At 38.4% G+C, this 12,989-nt stretch overlaps 1 protein-coding gene across 4 annotated transcripts in view; it reads right to left on the reverse strand.

The window, feature by feature from the left end:
* Positions 1-12,989, reverse strand: part of RNF144A (ring finger protein 144A) — a 62,727-nt gene that overhangs the window by 35,275 nt on the left and 14,463 nt on the right. For 3 of the 4 annotated variants that reach the window (XM_077782415.2, XM_085574551.1, XM_085574552.1), the window contains one exon: positions 12,702-12,784. The exons of the other annotated variant lie outside the window; for it this stretch is intronic. The gene's annotated coding sequence lies outside the window, so the exon portion shown is untranslated. The remainder of the gene's footprint in view (positions 1-12,701; positions 12,785-12,989) is intronic. 4 annotated transcript variants of the gene reach the window in all.

Genomic DNA, 12,989 nt, shown 5'->3' on the forward strand with positions numbered 1-12,989 from the left:
TCGCTCCTCTCTGCTTACAAGAATTGATGAATTAATGCACTGTGGGTTGTCTCCACACTAGCAATAAATCAGTAAGTAGTGGTTTGAAGCTTTGACATACCACAATGTTTTTCCTTCTCCAGAGCTAACTCTCTCAGAAAAGTAAGATCTATGTTTACACAAAGTCCAAATAACACCAAGCTTGAGCTCTGTAAGAGCTTTCTTCCTGGGGGTAAAGAGAAAAGCCTTAGAAGCTTCAAGCTAGAAACCACATTTAAAGCTATGTAAAGTTATTGTGAAACTGAAAATATGAGCAAGGGGTATAGAGCCCTAGTTCTGACTGAGGCACTTGCACCACCTCTCAAAAGGAAATCAAAACTGTTCTTTTACTTGCAACTAGGACAAAATGCATGCTTAAGGCATGCTGTAATTTCCATTTGTGCTTCACAAGTCTCAGATGAGGAACAGAGTACATGGAATTGAAAAACCTACCACAAACTTGCATCCTAACAGTGGAGGTCAGGTTTGAACAACAGCTCCTGCATTAGTTAGACAGCACATATCTAAGCACCATCCCTTCCTATGCTAAGCAGATAAGCTGCTGCCTGAAAGCAGCATTCTGAATGGGGTGAAGTCTGGCTAACTTCCCTGTAGCTCTTTGCTCTTTTGACTCAACAACAATCACCAAATTCCAGGTAGGTATTGGTAAGAGACAGCATCCTTCACAGCTCTCAGCATGGACAAGTTCCTGGTCTCATGTCCCAGATCAACCCTTCAGAGAGTAGAGTGAAGGGTTCCCTTGCTCTGAAACATTATCTTCCACACACAGTATTAAGAGGGAGAAGAACCAAGAGAGCACATTTAATCAATAGGAATAGAAAAAATGTATTGCCAAACAAAGGAAAAGAGATTCTTCATACAGTTAACACTTCTTTATAGATATGTTTTGTGCACTCATTACAATCACATGGAAAAATACTTTTTCTAAAACTATTCCTAAAACCAGGAACTCTAGTGAGAAGTCTCCCCCAGACCACCAGCTTGTGTCATACAATTTCACCCTGTGAATTAGAAGACACAGTCTACAAACTCATTCACCATGCTGGTGTGATACACAAGACTAAGCATAGAGAAAAACTTAGGATGGGATTTAGACTGCCCAAGATAGTTATGCCACTGCTGGCACCTAAAGAAGCAGATTTTCAGATACGTGCCTGCACTACTTATTTAGAGAGAGGAAAGAAAGTGAGAGGAAGAAATTCAGAGAGAGGAAGACTGTTTCTAACACCAGGCACCTCAGCCAAAGGAAAAAAGCCCACCCAAACAGGAAAAAACCAAACCACCACACATGTTTCTTGGAATTCTGTACCCTAATAATAAACCAAATGGCTTGAGCTATGCAGTGGGATGAATTATATCAGTACATTTCTCCCCCCACCAAACACTGATAAAACTGATACAGCCTGCTCAGTACATCCTGCAGACAGCATCTAATCTGATCAACACTAGCTGCTACTCACTGTTTTTCTTACTAGTAGTCCTAAATTTAAAAATAGATAAGAGAATAAAATATTTGTATCATTACTTGTATCATCTGATGCTTTACATGATAAAAATTACAACTATCTCAGCTAGGACATTTTACAACAAATCTCTGGTGTCAAAAACTTGATGACTCTGAATTCAAATCTCTTTTTGTACAGTTCAAATACAATTGATTATTCCCCAGCGTCCCCCTAGGAGTTCTGTCTTTTTATCTCCTATTGTTCTAATTTCCTCCTGCTTGAAGGAGCCTGCCCTCTTCCCATCATATCATCTGTAGCACAATCCAGTTTCTCACTCTCACTGTCCTACAGGCAACTGGCTGCTCCTTTCTTCTTTGGCAAAGAGGCATTTTGCCTCTAAGTACAGTGCTACAAAATTTAATTATATTTAGGTCTAAGTTAATATCTCAGCCATGCTAGCTTGATTAATAAAGTGGTGCTTGTTTCCAAGTTTCATCTCACACATCCAGAATTCCACGTTCCAACTTATGTCTCCATGTCTTTGTATGACAGCCAGCACATGCCTGTGCAAGGACATGTCACTCACACAGGCCACAGAACTTAAAGACGGATGTTTAATACACAATAGCACTTGGATTAGGGACAGATGCTTAGATTCTCTCTCTTCTAAGTGATGGTCAAGTCATTTAGCACAGGCCTTGCAAGACCTTCAACAAACACAATCAAGGAAAAGTTCTTAGGCCAGCGTCAATCACCAAATTTGCATGTACAAAAAAAAAAAGAATCCGATGATTAGAACGTCACCTGAGTTATAAAGAAGAACTGATAACCTCTTCTGTCCCAAACCTACTGCACAGCTGAACAGCTCACGTAGCTTAGTCACACAGACACTTCAGATAGCACCTACCACACCACATGGGCTGAGCAGAGGATGTGGGGATGAGTAGTGCATTAGCTGCTTGAGTACAAGTTTTCCTGCACTTCTCCTTCTGCAGAGAATCAGTATGTAACCGTATTCTATATATATATAATATATATAGAATATATTATTCTATATACTATCATATAATATGTTAGCCTCAACATCAGCCCCAGCTCTAATCCTGCACAGTAATATTACTGTTGCACAGTAATGCTTCCAGCTTTGTTGCTGTTTTTTCCTCCCTCCCCATGTTAAAACAACATTTGCAGTGCAACACACATATAAAACCCTTGTTTACTGCAGAAAGCAGCAGCACGTGGCAAAGACCGTGCCTAACACTTCTGCAACCACACAGGCAGAGATACCAAAACCAACAGCTGAAGTATTGTGAGGGCAAGTAGAGATAACTGGAAGCATAACAGGGAAGAAAAAAGGAGTACAGATTCACCATAGTGATGGTAATTCTCTCTTCAGGGCTCCCCTTGTCAAGGCAACAAATATATTAATTTACAGACCTCTTGATTTTGGGAACACATGCAGAAAAATTCTATTGGGATTTCCTGTGTACCATTTTCTACACTTGAGGACAGCTCAAAAGTCAATAGGTGTTGATCTCTGGTTTTTACTTCTAGCTTACATTAAGTTTTCTCCTTTTACTCATGAATAATTGTAGCCAATTAAGATTAAAAATTAAATTCTGGCACTTGAACTATAGTTTCCTTCCACATTTACAACAAAATATTAAGAACAAGCTTCTGGAAGTTCTACAGTGGCAAATCACTTTCTGTACCAAATAATTCATTTAGTAAAGACAAGAGGCAGCAGAGAGAAACTGATGCACTGAAGGTTCTGCCTGAATATGAGGAAGAACTTCCTTACTGTGGAGGTAACTGCACAGGAACAGGTTTCCCAGAGAGGTTGTGGAGCCTTCCTTACTGGAGAAATTCGGTAACTGTCTGAACACAAACCCATGGCATATGCTACAGGATGACCCTGCTTGAGCAGAGGTTGGACTGGGTGATCTGCTGCGGTCCCTTCCAACCTGACCCACTCTGTGACTCTGACTTTTGGGATTTTTAACCTTTATTATTATGGAAGAGATTTGGCTCTTGAGTTACACAAAGAGGAGATGTCAAAAGTTATTCAATGAATATACCAATAAAATAAGCCATCAAAAATTATTTAAATAAAGCTTTTCTAACATGGAGTTAGTGAAATCAATTTGAATTGCAAAAAAAATATAAATAAAGGATACTACCTCACTGTAGCATAGCACTACACAGCATGAAGAGAAAGCTGAAGGTACTTAAGTCAATCCCTTACATCTTCTACATATACTCATAATTCATCCTGTTAAGGAGGAAACACCTCAGGTACCAATGGTGCAGGCACTAATACCTAGTGCACCAGAGTACTTAACTCTGCTGTAGATTCAGTATGCAGTGAATGTGACAGCTCCTCAAGAGAGAAATTGCCTGCTACCATTTTGCATCATCTTCTAGCACTTCTAGACCATATCAACCCCTTCTCCAAAAGAACACATATTTTGCAATTGATAGTCCTGCTGTACAGGATACACTCCATGCTGAACATCCACTGGAGCACTTTTGGGTTTTGTATCTGTACAAACCACCTGCATCCTGCTCAAGCTGTAACTTTTACGCACTTGTGCACATGGGCAGGAACACAGCCCCCACTGCACATCTTGTGGGTCATAGTGCTGACCTGCTTACCAGCAGAAAGCATGCTGAGCACAGGGATGGAAAACATCTACTTTTCAGTTTCCCAGCAGAGAAACTGGTTTGCTGCATAAAGCGACTGAATTTTGCATAGACTTATTCTGGCAAGGAGAACAGTGTTTTTAGGGCAGCTTAAGCTTGTGGCTATTATTCTAGGGATTTATAAAGAAAAGCTTTAAAAACAAAGTCAAACAAAGCTTTTTCAGTGAGTCATGATGGTTTTTAGAAGAAGTGAAAATTATCAGAATTAAGTGATTTTATTCCCTAAAGAAGAAAATCAAATAAAGCAGTGATACTACTATTTAAAGCATTTACATATACAATATTTTCCCTAAGCCACTTCATAAAATGAGCTCCTTCCACATGTAAAAATTATTAGTCTATCATCCATTACCAAAAAGGTAACTAAAAAAAAGGTAACTAAAACTTGTCCCATAAAACAATATCCAGGAAAAGGCTAAGAGTTCTTTGAAAACATGCTTCTCCTTATGTATAATAACTATGTCAAGCTTTTTATCTTGGATATCAATTATGTCTGAAAAAACCTTTTCAGGACCTTGACATATATTCATATGAGTACTCAGAACAGTCCCAAACAGTTTATTAACAGAAATCAACTGCAAATTGCTCTGTGGGGAGAAGATTTTCTTATGTTTGCATGGTGCACACTGCAGTAGGTCAGAGGTTACAGAAGTTTACATCAATACAAGCAAGCTGTAAGACAATTCAACTAATATCAATAGCCTTGGTACTAAATTCTCTGCCTCAGGAAACATGAGTAGCTGAATTTAGCAAGCAACCATTTTCTGCAGAGCCATTTGGGCATCAGGAAGTATTCTGAAGCAGTATTTGCCTGAGCAGTTAGTTCTGATTCCTGTAGCTTCCATTCCTTTGTATGCAGCCCCAAAAAAAGTAGACCTGTCAAGTCAACATTGAAATAAGTAATAAAGAAAAAAAAAAAAAGCTTTTTTTCTTGAAAAAGTTATGACTAAAAAACTGAATTTAAAAATGGTAGGTAAAGATACTCTACACTTCCCAGAGGTCAAGTGTACATTTCAGATAGTAGGAAACTTTCCAAGTTCAACTCATGCTTTCCCAAACCAAACAAGACACAAACCACAGAAGCCTGCCCTTTTCCCAGCTGCTAGAAAGATCACAGATGAGGTGGTTGGGACCACAATGAACAAAGTAACATGGCACACACACCACCACCCACCTCTTCAAACATACCTCACTATTTAAAGGGAATCCGCTGTACTAAAAAAAGAAAAAATATTTTTAAAAATTCTTTAGTTGTTATTTTTTCCTATTTACTTTAATGGTCAAAGTGTTTTATGTTCGGGACATTGTGAAAAAACAGCCAGAAGTCTGACATACTGCTTTAAAATAGACATTTAGAAAGGAATTGCTGAAGGGGTTCTAAACCAAACAGCAAGGATTACAACCCACTATTTAAAATGAAGTTTTGTGGTTGGTTTTTAGATATTCCTAGTAACAAATTCAATCTGATTGCTCTATCTTGGCTGAAGTTATTGCACCTAGCAATCTAGGAGGCCAATTGTGAGAACCCCAGCCTTGCTTTGGGGCCTCATGTGGTGGTGAAATTCCTCCTCCAACTCGTGCTTCCAAAGAAAAACTCCGCAGGCTTAGCTGTTCGGTCTCAAGGCAGTTTATTGCTAGTTATCTAACAGATTATGTTCTTGGACTGCGGCTATTTGATCAGCGGCCTGGGTAGAGGCACACACACACACTGACATCCTCTCTATTTGCTGTCTTCTTCGTCTCCCCCCGTCCAGGGCTGCTGCTATCTTTTATAAGATATATTACGTATAACATGTTTACAATTATTCCCCAATACCTACTACCTACGTTGCCAAGTGTTTTTCTACTCTAAACCAATCTGTGAGTGCCAACATCACCAAGAACATGGAGGTAAGGAAGAAGGAGGAAGAACAGGATCAGCCCACTTTCCTCCATCTTAGAACTTCTGACCCCCATGTACAAAGTGAAAACCCCCCTGTACAAGTGTTAAAACCCCCCTGTACAGTACTAAAAAAATTTCCCCTCTACTTTTTAACTACTTTTACTATACTATCTAACCTTTTGTGACTGCTCGTTCCACCTCCAAAGTTGGTAATTCATTCCATGGCTCAAACTCAAAATCACAGCTGTTTTTCAGTTGTCTGCCAGGGTCTAGAATGCTTCTGACCAAGGCCTGGAACCTCTAAAAATGTCTGAGAGACATTTTGAGTTCCCACAGCCAATAATAGAAATTTCATTTTAAATATGGCTATTAATGTTCCTAAATATAGTCTACCACATGACTGACCTGTGTAACAGGCCTTAAGTCATTCTCTGGGGTTTTTTTCTTGACCAAAGACAGTACATGATTGACTAGGACTTAAAAGTTTAACATGTTATTGGGATTAAATAGTTTGTCAATATTACAGCTACACAAAAAAAAAAAAACTTTCAGGAAGGAACTAAACCTGGAACATGGTGCATATTTAATGGCAAGAGCCGACCACCAAATAACTGTTCTTTAAACAGAACAACTGTTTAACCATCAAAGGTATCCCACATTTCTTTTCTGAAATCTTTGGGTAAAGCCTACATTGTGTCCTAACAGAGCATTTTGTCCTAGTTAATTGGCAAAGGCAGCCCTTGAGTTTCTTTCTAGCAGGAAACTAATTAAAATAGATTCAAAAGCAAAGCAGTGCTTATGAAGGGAGAGGAGTACAGGAGCTGCTGTTGCTTTTCCAAAGGAGTTGGAACAAGCCAGTCCTTTAAAAGCAGGAGATGCAAAGCAGTGCATCTCCTTTAGATTGGTGAGCATAGATGGGAGCAAGAGCATCACAACTTGAACCAAGGTGCTCGGTGGCCTTCAGAACTCACTAAGCTGGGAAAGGCTAGAGCAGGGCAGTGTAGGAAGACCCTATAGTGCAACAGAATAATTTCAGGGGTTTTTTCAGCCACACCAAAGTGTTCTAGATGGAGAATAGGGAGGATTTAGCATCAGACATAGCAGACCAGCTGTAAGCCAAGGCAGTGCTACATAAGCTCTGAAGTCTAATAGCTGAAGTCATGCAGTTGAGTTAATGGGGAGCTTGGGAATATGACTCACAAAACAACTAGGTCAGTAACTACCAGCACATTCATAATCTATTTGTACTTGAAAAGAACAAAAAAACCCCAAACCCCACTAAAGAAGGCCCATGGGAAATGGTGAAAATGAGAAGGATACATAGACCAGGAATCATCCAAATATTAGATTTAAAAACAAAGCAAAAGCTGACCACATGCAGCCTATAACCATGTGGTTGTCAGAAATTAATAAAAGTAACCAACCATTTGTAAAAATAGCTAATAAATATTTTAAAAACATAAAAACAAATTTAATCACTATAAAAGGAACGAATTAAGGACACAGATAAATGGCACTAGAGCGAGAATTCAGAGTGCTGGGCAGAGACCTCTTCATGCTGGTGCTGAACAGCAAGACAGGCTCTCATACTTGGGCACAACATTTTAATACTGAGCAACAAACCGGACTTCTAACCATAGATCTGGATCACCTGAGCTGACTTGAAGAGGATGCTACAATACCTGCTAGTGACCTGAAATAACCAGGAGGTCTGGGCTCTTACAAAGACAGCAGTGGTCAGAGAATTAGCAGATGGAAAAAGCAGGCAAAGTGGTATGTAGTGCATAAGACAATATAATTATACTGTGACAGACCGTTTGTGCTCTCTCCTGCCTTCCCTACTAACACTCAAAATGAAATGTTTTCTTCTGTGGAGACTGGTTTTGCTGTTTGGTTAAATAAAGCAGTGTTGAAAAGTAGCTGTTGGGTTTGGAACAAAAAGCACTGAGGTTTGAGAGGGCTCCCAAGTGCTTGGAGAAGTTCTTTCCATATGCCCTGAGATAATCAGCTTGCTTGTGCAGCTCAGCTTATGCCTGACAGACCAGGCACCAATCTGCTTCCTCCCCAGCCCTGAACTCAAGGCCTAACAGAAATGGCAACTAGCACCCCAATTTATAACAGAGACATTAAAAGGACTACTGAATAATATGGCAAGCTGTAAATCAGCCTTTTACCTCTATGACAGAAAAGGAAAGGGATGAAGTGGGCAGTTTCCCTCTGAGATCCAGATCTCCCTAGTAGTTTCCTTCCCATTGGCAGCTCTTATTCTGAAGTGTTATTTCAAGCCAACCAGCAAATTTTATAGAAAAGTGAAATTGGATTGAGACATGCAAAATGCAAGCCACAAGAAAGCAGGAAGAGCTGAATTTGTAACTGTTAGGGATGGAGGAAGATTTAGTAATACTGAGATGAGGGAACACAGAAAGAGCTATCGATCCTTACTAGGATCAATACCTTACCAGGAGAATGGAAAACTGATCAGAGAAAATTAGAGGCTCCACTGTAATGTCTGAATCTAGGGACAAGAAAATATCTCAAGTACTGCTGTAAAGGAGTTGTGTACATTGCATTAAAAAAAATAGAAAAAGTGGAAGAAAGCTTGTGATATCTTAGGAACTGACTGTTATGCAACAATGAGATTCTTTTGCACAAGACAAATTGTTGCAAGATGTGCAGTGGTTACTTAACTTTATAAAGGTCAAAATACACAACAGTAGACAAGTGTCTTGACTTGTACCTCTTTACCTGCTTTATACATTGCCAGTACATTCCAGCACATTTAATCCTTTGTATATTTGCAGTAGTCAATGTCCTCTATTTCCTTTCTTACATACTGAGCTGGAGAAAATTAACCATTCCTAACACCACCCAACACTAACTCTTGCAATCCCCTCTTAACAGAAAGGTGATCAATTTTACAGAACCTAGAACAAACTACAAAAAGCCAATGTCACATATACATAGCATCTGTATAAAAAGTAAACATTCACAGCCAGACTTCATTCTACAAAATTCAGAAGAGGTGAAAAATAGCTCCTGATCAGGGTTTGGTATATGGTATGACCCCAAAATGTTCCTATGTTAGAAGCTAATACTGGTTTTAAAAAAAAAAACTGTTGCAACAACAATTACAAAAATATAGGAAAAAACCTTCCAACATTTGAAACAGAGCCTCAGAAATGCAATCTATGGCTATTTGTTTCTATAGGATGCTAAGTTCTTCTGCAGCACCAGAGAGGCATTTAAAACTAAGAATTAAAAGCAATGAAGGCTGAGAAGGTCATGCCTGGTCAGAAACACCTCCATGTTGATCTGAGCTAGCCACAGACCCAAACACATAAACAACCAGGTAAACAAAGAAACACAGATGGCTTAAGAATGAGCAGAGAATTTACTTCTAAAACTTTTGCATACTGATAAATATTTCCCACCTTCAAATCCTTCTTTTTTAGTGAGGAAGATGTTTTGTGACTAAGACAAATAAATCTAGTTTTTCATCTTGTTTCATTAAATATTATTAAAAATAAATTTTACTTTGTGGCTGACATCACAGAATGAGTTTGTCACCTCCAAACTGTATTTTTTTCTTTATGTCACAGGCTGAAAAAAAGCTTTGACATTTGTAGACAGATATTTACATCTTTATCAAATTTTATTTTAGTTACCACTTTCCTATTTTGGACTGAGCCAAGTTGTTTCTTTGGCTACTGCTATAAGACATAATTATTACTGTATCACTAGATCTTGATCACATACTTGTCACTAAATTATGGTACAAAGATTCAGTTTATATAGGTCTCAACTGCCATTAAGGTTATGGACAGCTACTTAGAAAACATCTTTATCTGAAACAAAGCCAAAATATTTTGATTGTTTCCTTCCACAGTGAAATGAAACATTAGAACTATTTTAAGGTTATAAACAATGGGACAGAAATTATCAACTCCAACAGAAAATCTGACTGTATCAAGCCAACACTAGATCATTAGAGAAGAATTTTGCATTTTACTGGCAAACTCTGACTTTCCCCATCTGCTCCATTCTCTCCCTACTAATGAGCAGGAGCAAGCTATGAAAGCATGTCTAAAGATGACAAGAGCACAAGCCTTTTCAGATGCTTAGGAATGATCAATGAGCTATCCCCCTATGTTCACTATCACACAGACAGGAGTGGCAGGATCTTGCCTGCCAGACGAGGAAAATCAGAGGGCAATGCTTCTCTGCTTTGTATTAATCATCTGAGCTATCTATGGCATGTTCTTGTTCTTTACACAAATACCTCATGATCATCTGTATGCCACAAATATTTTCCAATAGAGATCTCTGCCAGGACATGCTCCATTTCAGTAATCCCTTAGAGCCATTTCAGTGAAGCAGGGTTGGAAGGCAGCAGAAAGATTCAAGAACTCAAGGCACATTTTAACTGTGTATGTTCACAAGATGTCAGAGCTGCTCTCACACTGACTGAAGGACAGGAAAGACCATAGACACTCACAGTTGTTTGACTTTTACCAGAACATATCACACTCAACTTAGGTTTCCTCTTGTTTGAGAGAATGAAAAAAAGACTGGGTAGTCATGCATGCTTTTCCAGGACAAAGGACACAGCTCCCAAGAGTACGTTAAACATGGTTTTTCCCCTCATGTTTGAGAAAATGGGATATGGTGCCTGGAGAAGTTTGAGGATCTTTAGAGGCACCTCAGCAGAAAACCAAACAAACAGCAAAGGTGAGAACAGAACAAGCTGCACTGCTGAAAGAACACAGTGGTGGATAGGTGCAGAGGCAGACAACTATGCCTGAAGGCACAGGACTCTTCAGGACAGGGATGGAGAGCTGAAGGAAGGGAGAGAGAGGCTGAGGGACCTTGGCTCATTTAGCTTCCCACAAGGAGATCAAGAAGAGGTATGGTCACTCCTTGAATACCCAAGATGCAGGGTGAAGTACATCACTAAGTGGGGAGAGGAACTATTTCAAGAAATCGTTGACCCCAAGGACAGACATGTATAAACTTGCCATTTCCCACTTATAAGGATTTTCTTCAAGTTTCTAAGTATCAGGAATGAATGATGTTTCTAGCATAATTTCCTAAAAGTAGGAAAAATGCTGATTACTTGGAAGATGAAAGTTTATAAAAGGAATTAACTATAGCACTGTGAAGGACACAAAAAAAAGTATTTCTGCTTCTTTGCATTTAAATTTTAAACCAACTAGCTAAATTAAAGACAAAAGCAATATAACTGTAGATTTTTTTTTTTTTAACCTCAACTTTTTTTTTTAAGCAAGGGATATGAAAGACAGTATCAGACATTTTGGTTTCAAAATATGTTATCTCTCTTCTTTCCCCCTCCCACTGAGATTTTCTGCTTCTAAAAAAGACATGAAAATACAGACCTTTACACTTAGTACTAAAAAATGGAACAGAAAAAAAAACAGATGAGAAATACGTAAACTAGTTATATAATTAAGAAATACCTTTTATATTAAGATATGTTACTCAAGCAGAGCATACAGATTTTACATTAAATCTTTAATACTTAAATATAAGCCAATGAGGGCATGATTATGTTTTCACAGGAGGTGTTTCCTGTAGTCAAAATGAGTCAAGTAAGAGCACCATTACACTGTGATAACTAAGCCAAGAACATGAATTTCAAAGAAAAGGAGGGAAAAAAATTGTACAATCTTGCTAGTAAGTGTATGACTTTTTAGTACTATTTTCAGAGAATGTGTGCAAAAGCAGCATTGCTTAGAAAAATGGAAAGCTACCAACAGCAAGTCACAAGCTCAAGCAAATAAAAATCTAAAAAAGTCATTATTTCTGCATATAGCCATATATTAGAGCAAGCATAAAGCTACATTTGCAGCTGTAGTGATAGTCACAGAATGACCTTTCCCAAACCACAGAGAAACAGATAGGTTTTAATTTTTTTAATACAAGTTCTGCTGCCTTCTAAAAGATCTGAAACTAAATATATCAATATATATATCAATAGTTTGCTATGGAGTACATATAGACCTGTAGCTATCTCAAAAAGGAAATCACTATTATCTCTCTCCTTTATTTAGAATATGAAATATGTGAGACATATGGAGTACACAGGAAATGGAACTATTAAATCAAAAACCATATATGAAAGCACAAGAGGATCTGTTATAGAGATGAAGATATATTTTATATAAGTGTATATATAGATACATATATATATTGAGATTTAAAAATTAAAGCCTAGTGAGCCCATTTTAAGTGGTACCATTAAACTGAGCTTTGAAGATTGCTATCAAATAAGTCTCTGTGACTTGGCTTTTGCTAGGAAGCTAATTAGAATGCAGATTTGGTTGCTTTCCTACATTTCTTTGGTAAATGAACCAACATTTTTCATGGTAGAGCTCCATAATTAAAAGTAAACTTTTACAGATTCCCTCCTCTTATACTACCCCAGGCTACATGGCTTCCACTTTTATGGGGAACCACAAGAGCAATTCCAAAGACTGCAAAACCCATGTCTCAGGTGTATTTTTCCCCCTCTCACTTCTGTTGGCATGAGTCCTATGAAAGCATGGATGCATTGAAAATTGCATCTGTCTGGGCCCCAGCCAAGTGTTATCAAGACAGCCAAGGCAAACACCTACCACAACAATCTCTCCTTTGTCAGTCACAGGGATCCCATGAGAAAGCACCAACCAGTCTATGATTTTGGTAGTCTTAGACAAGCCTGAAAGACAAAAGATAAGGATCACACTTTATTTCAACTGACCATATAAAACCAGAACTGAGAGTTCTATTTTGCCAAGTAGCTTTTAAAATTGTGTGACAGCACAGTGTTAGCAGACTAAACTTTGTGGTGGACTTGGCAGTGCTGCGCTAAAAGTTGGACCTAATGATCTTTGAGGTCTTTTTCAACTAAACAATTGTATAAT

This window comes from Lonchura striata, chromosome 3 (assembly GCF_050655825.1).
Source record: "Lonchura striata isolate lonStrDom1 chromosome 3, ASM5065582v1, whole genome shotgun sequence".
Lineage (NCBI taxonomy): Eukaryota > Metazoa > Chordata > Aves > Passeriformes > Estrildidae > Lonchura > Lonchura striata.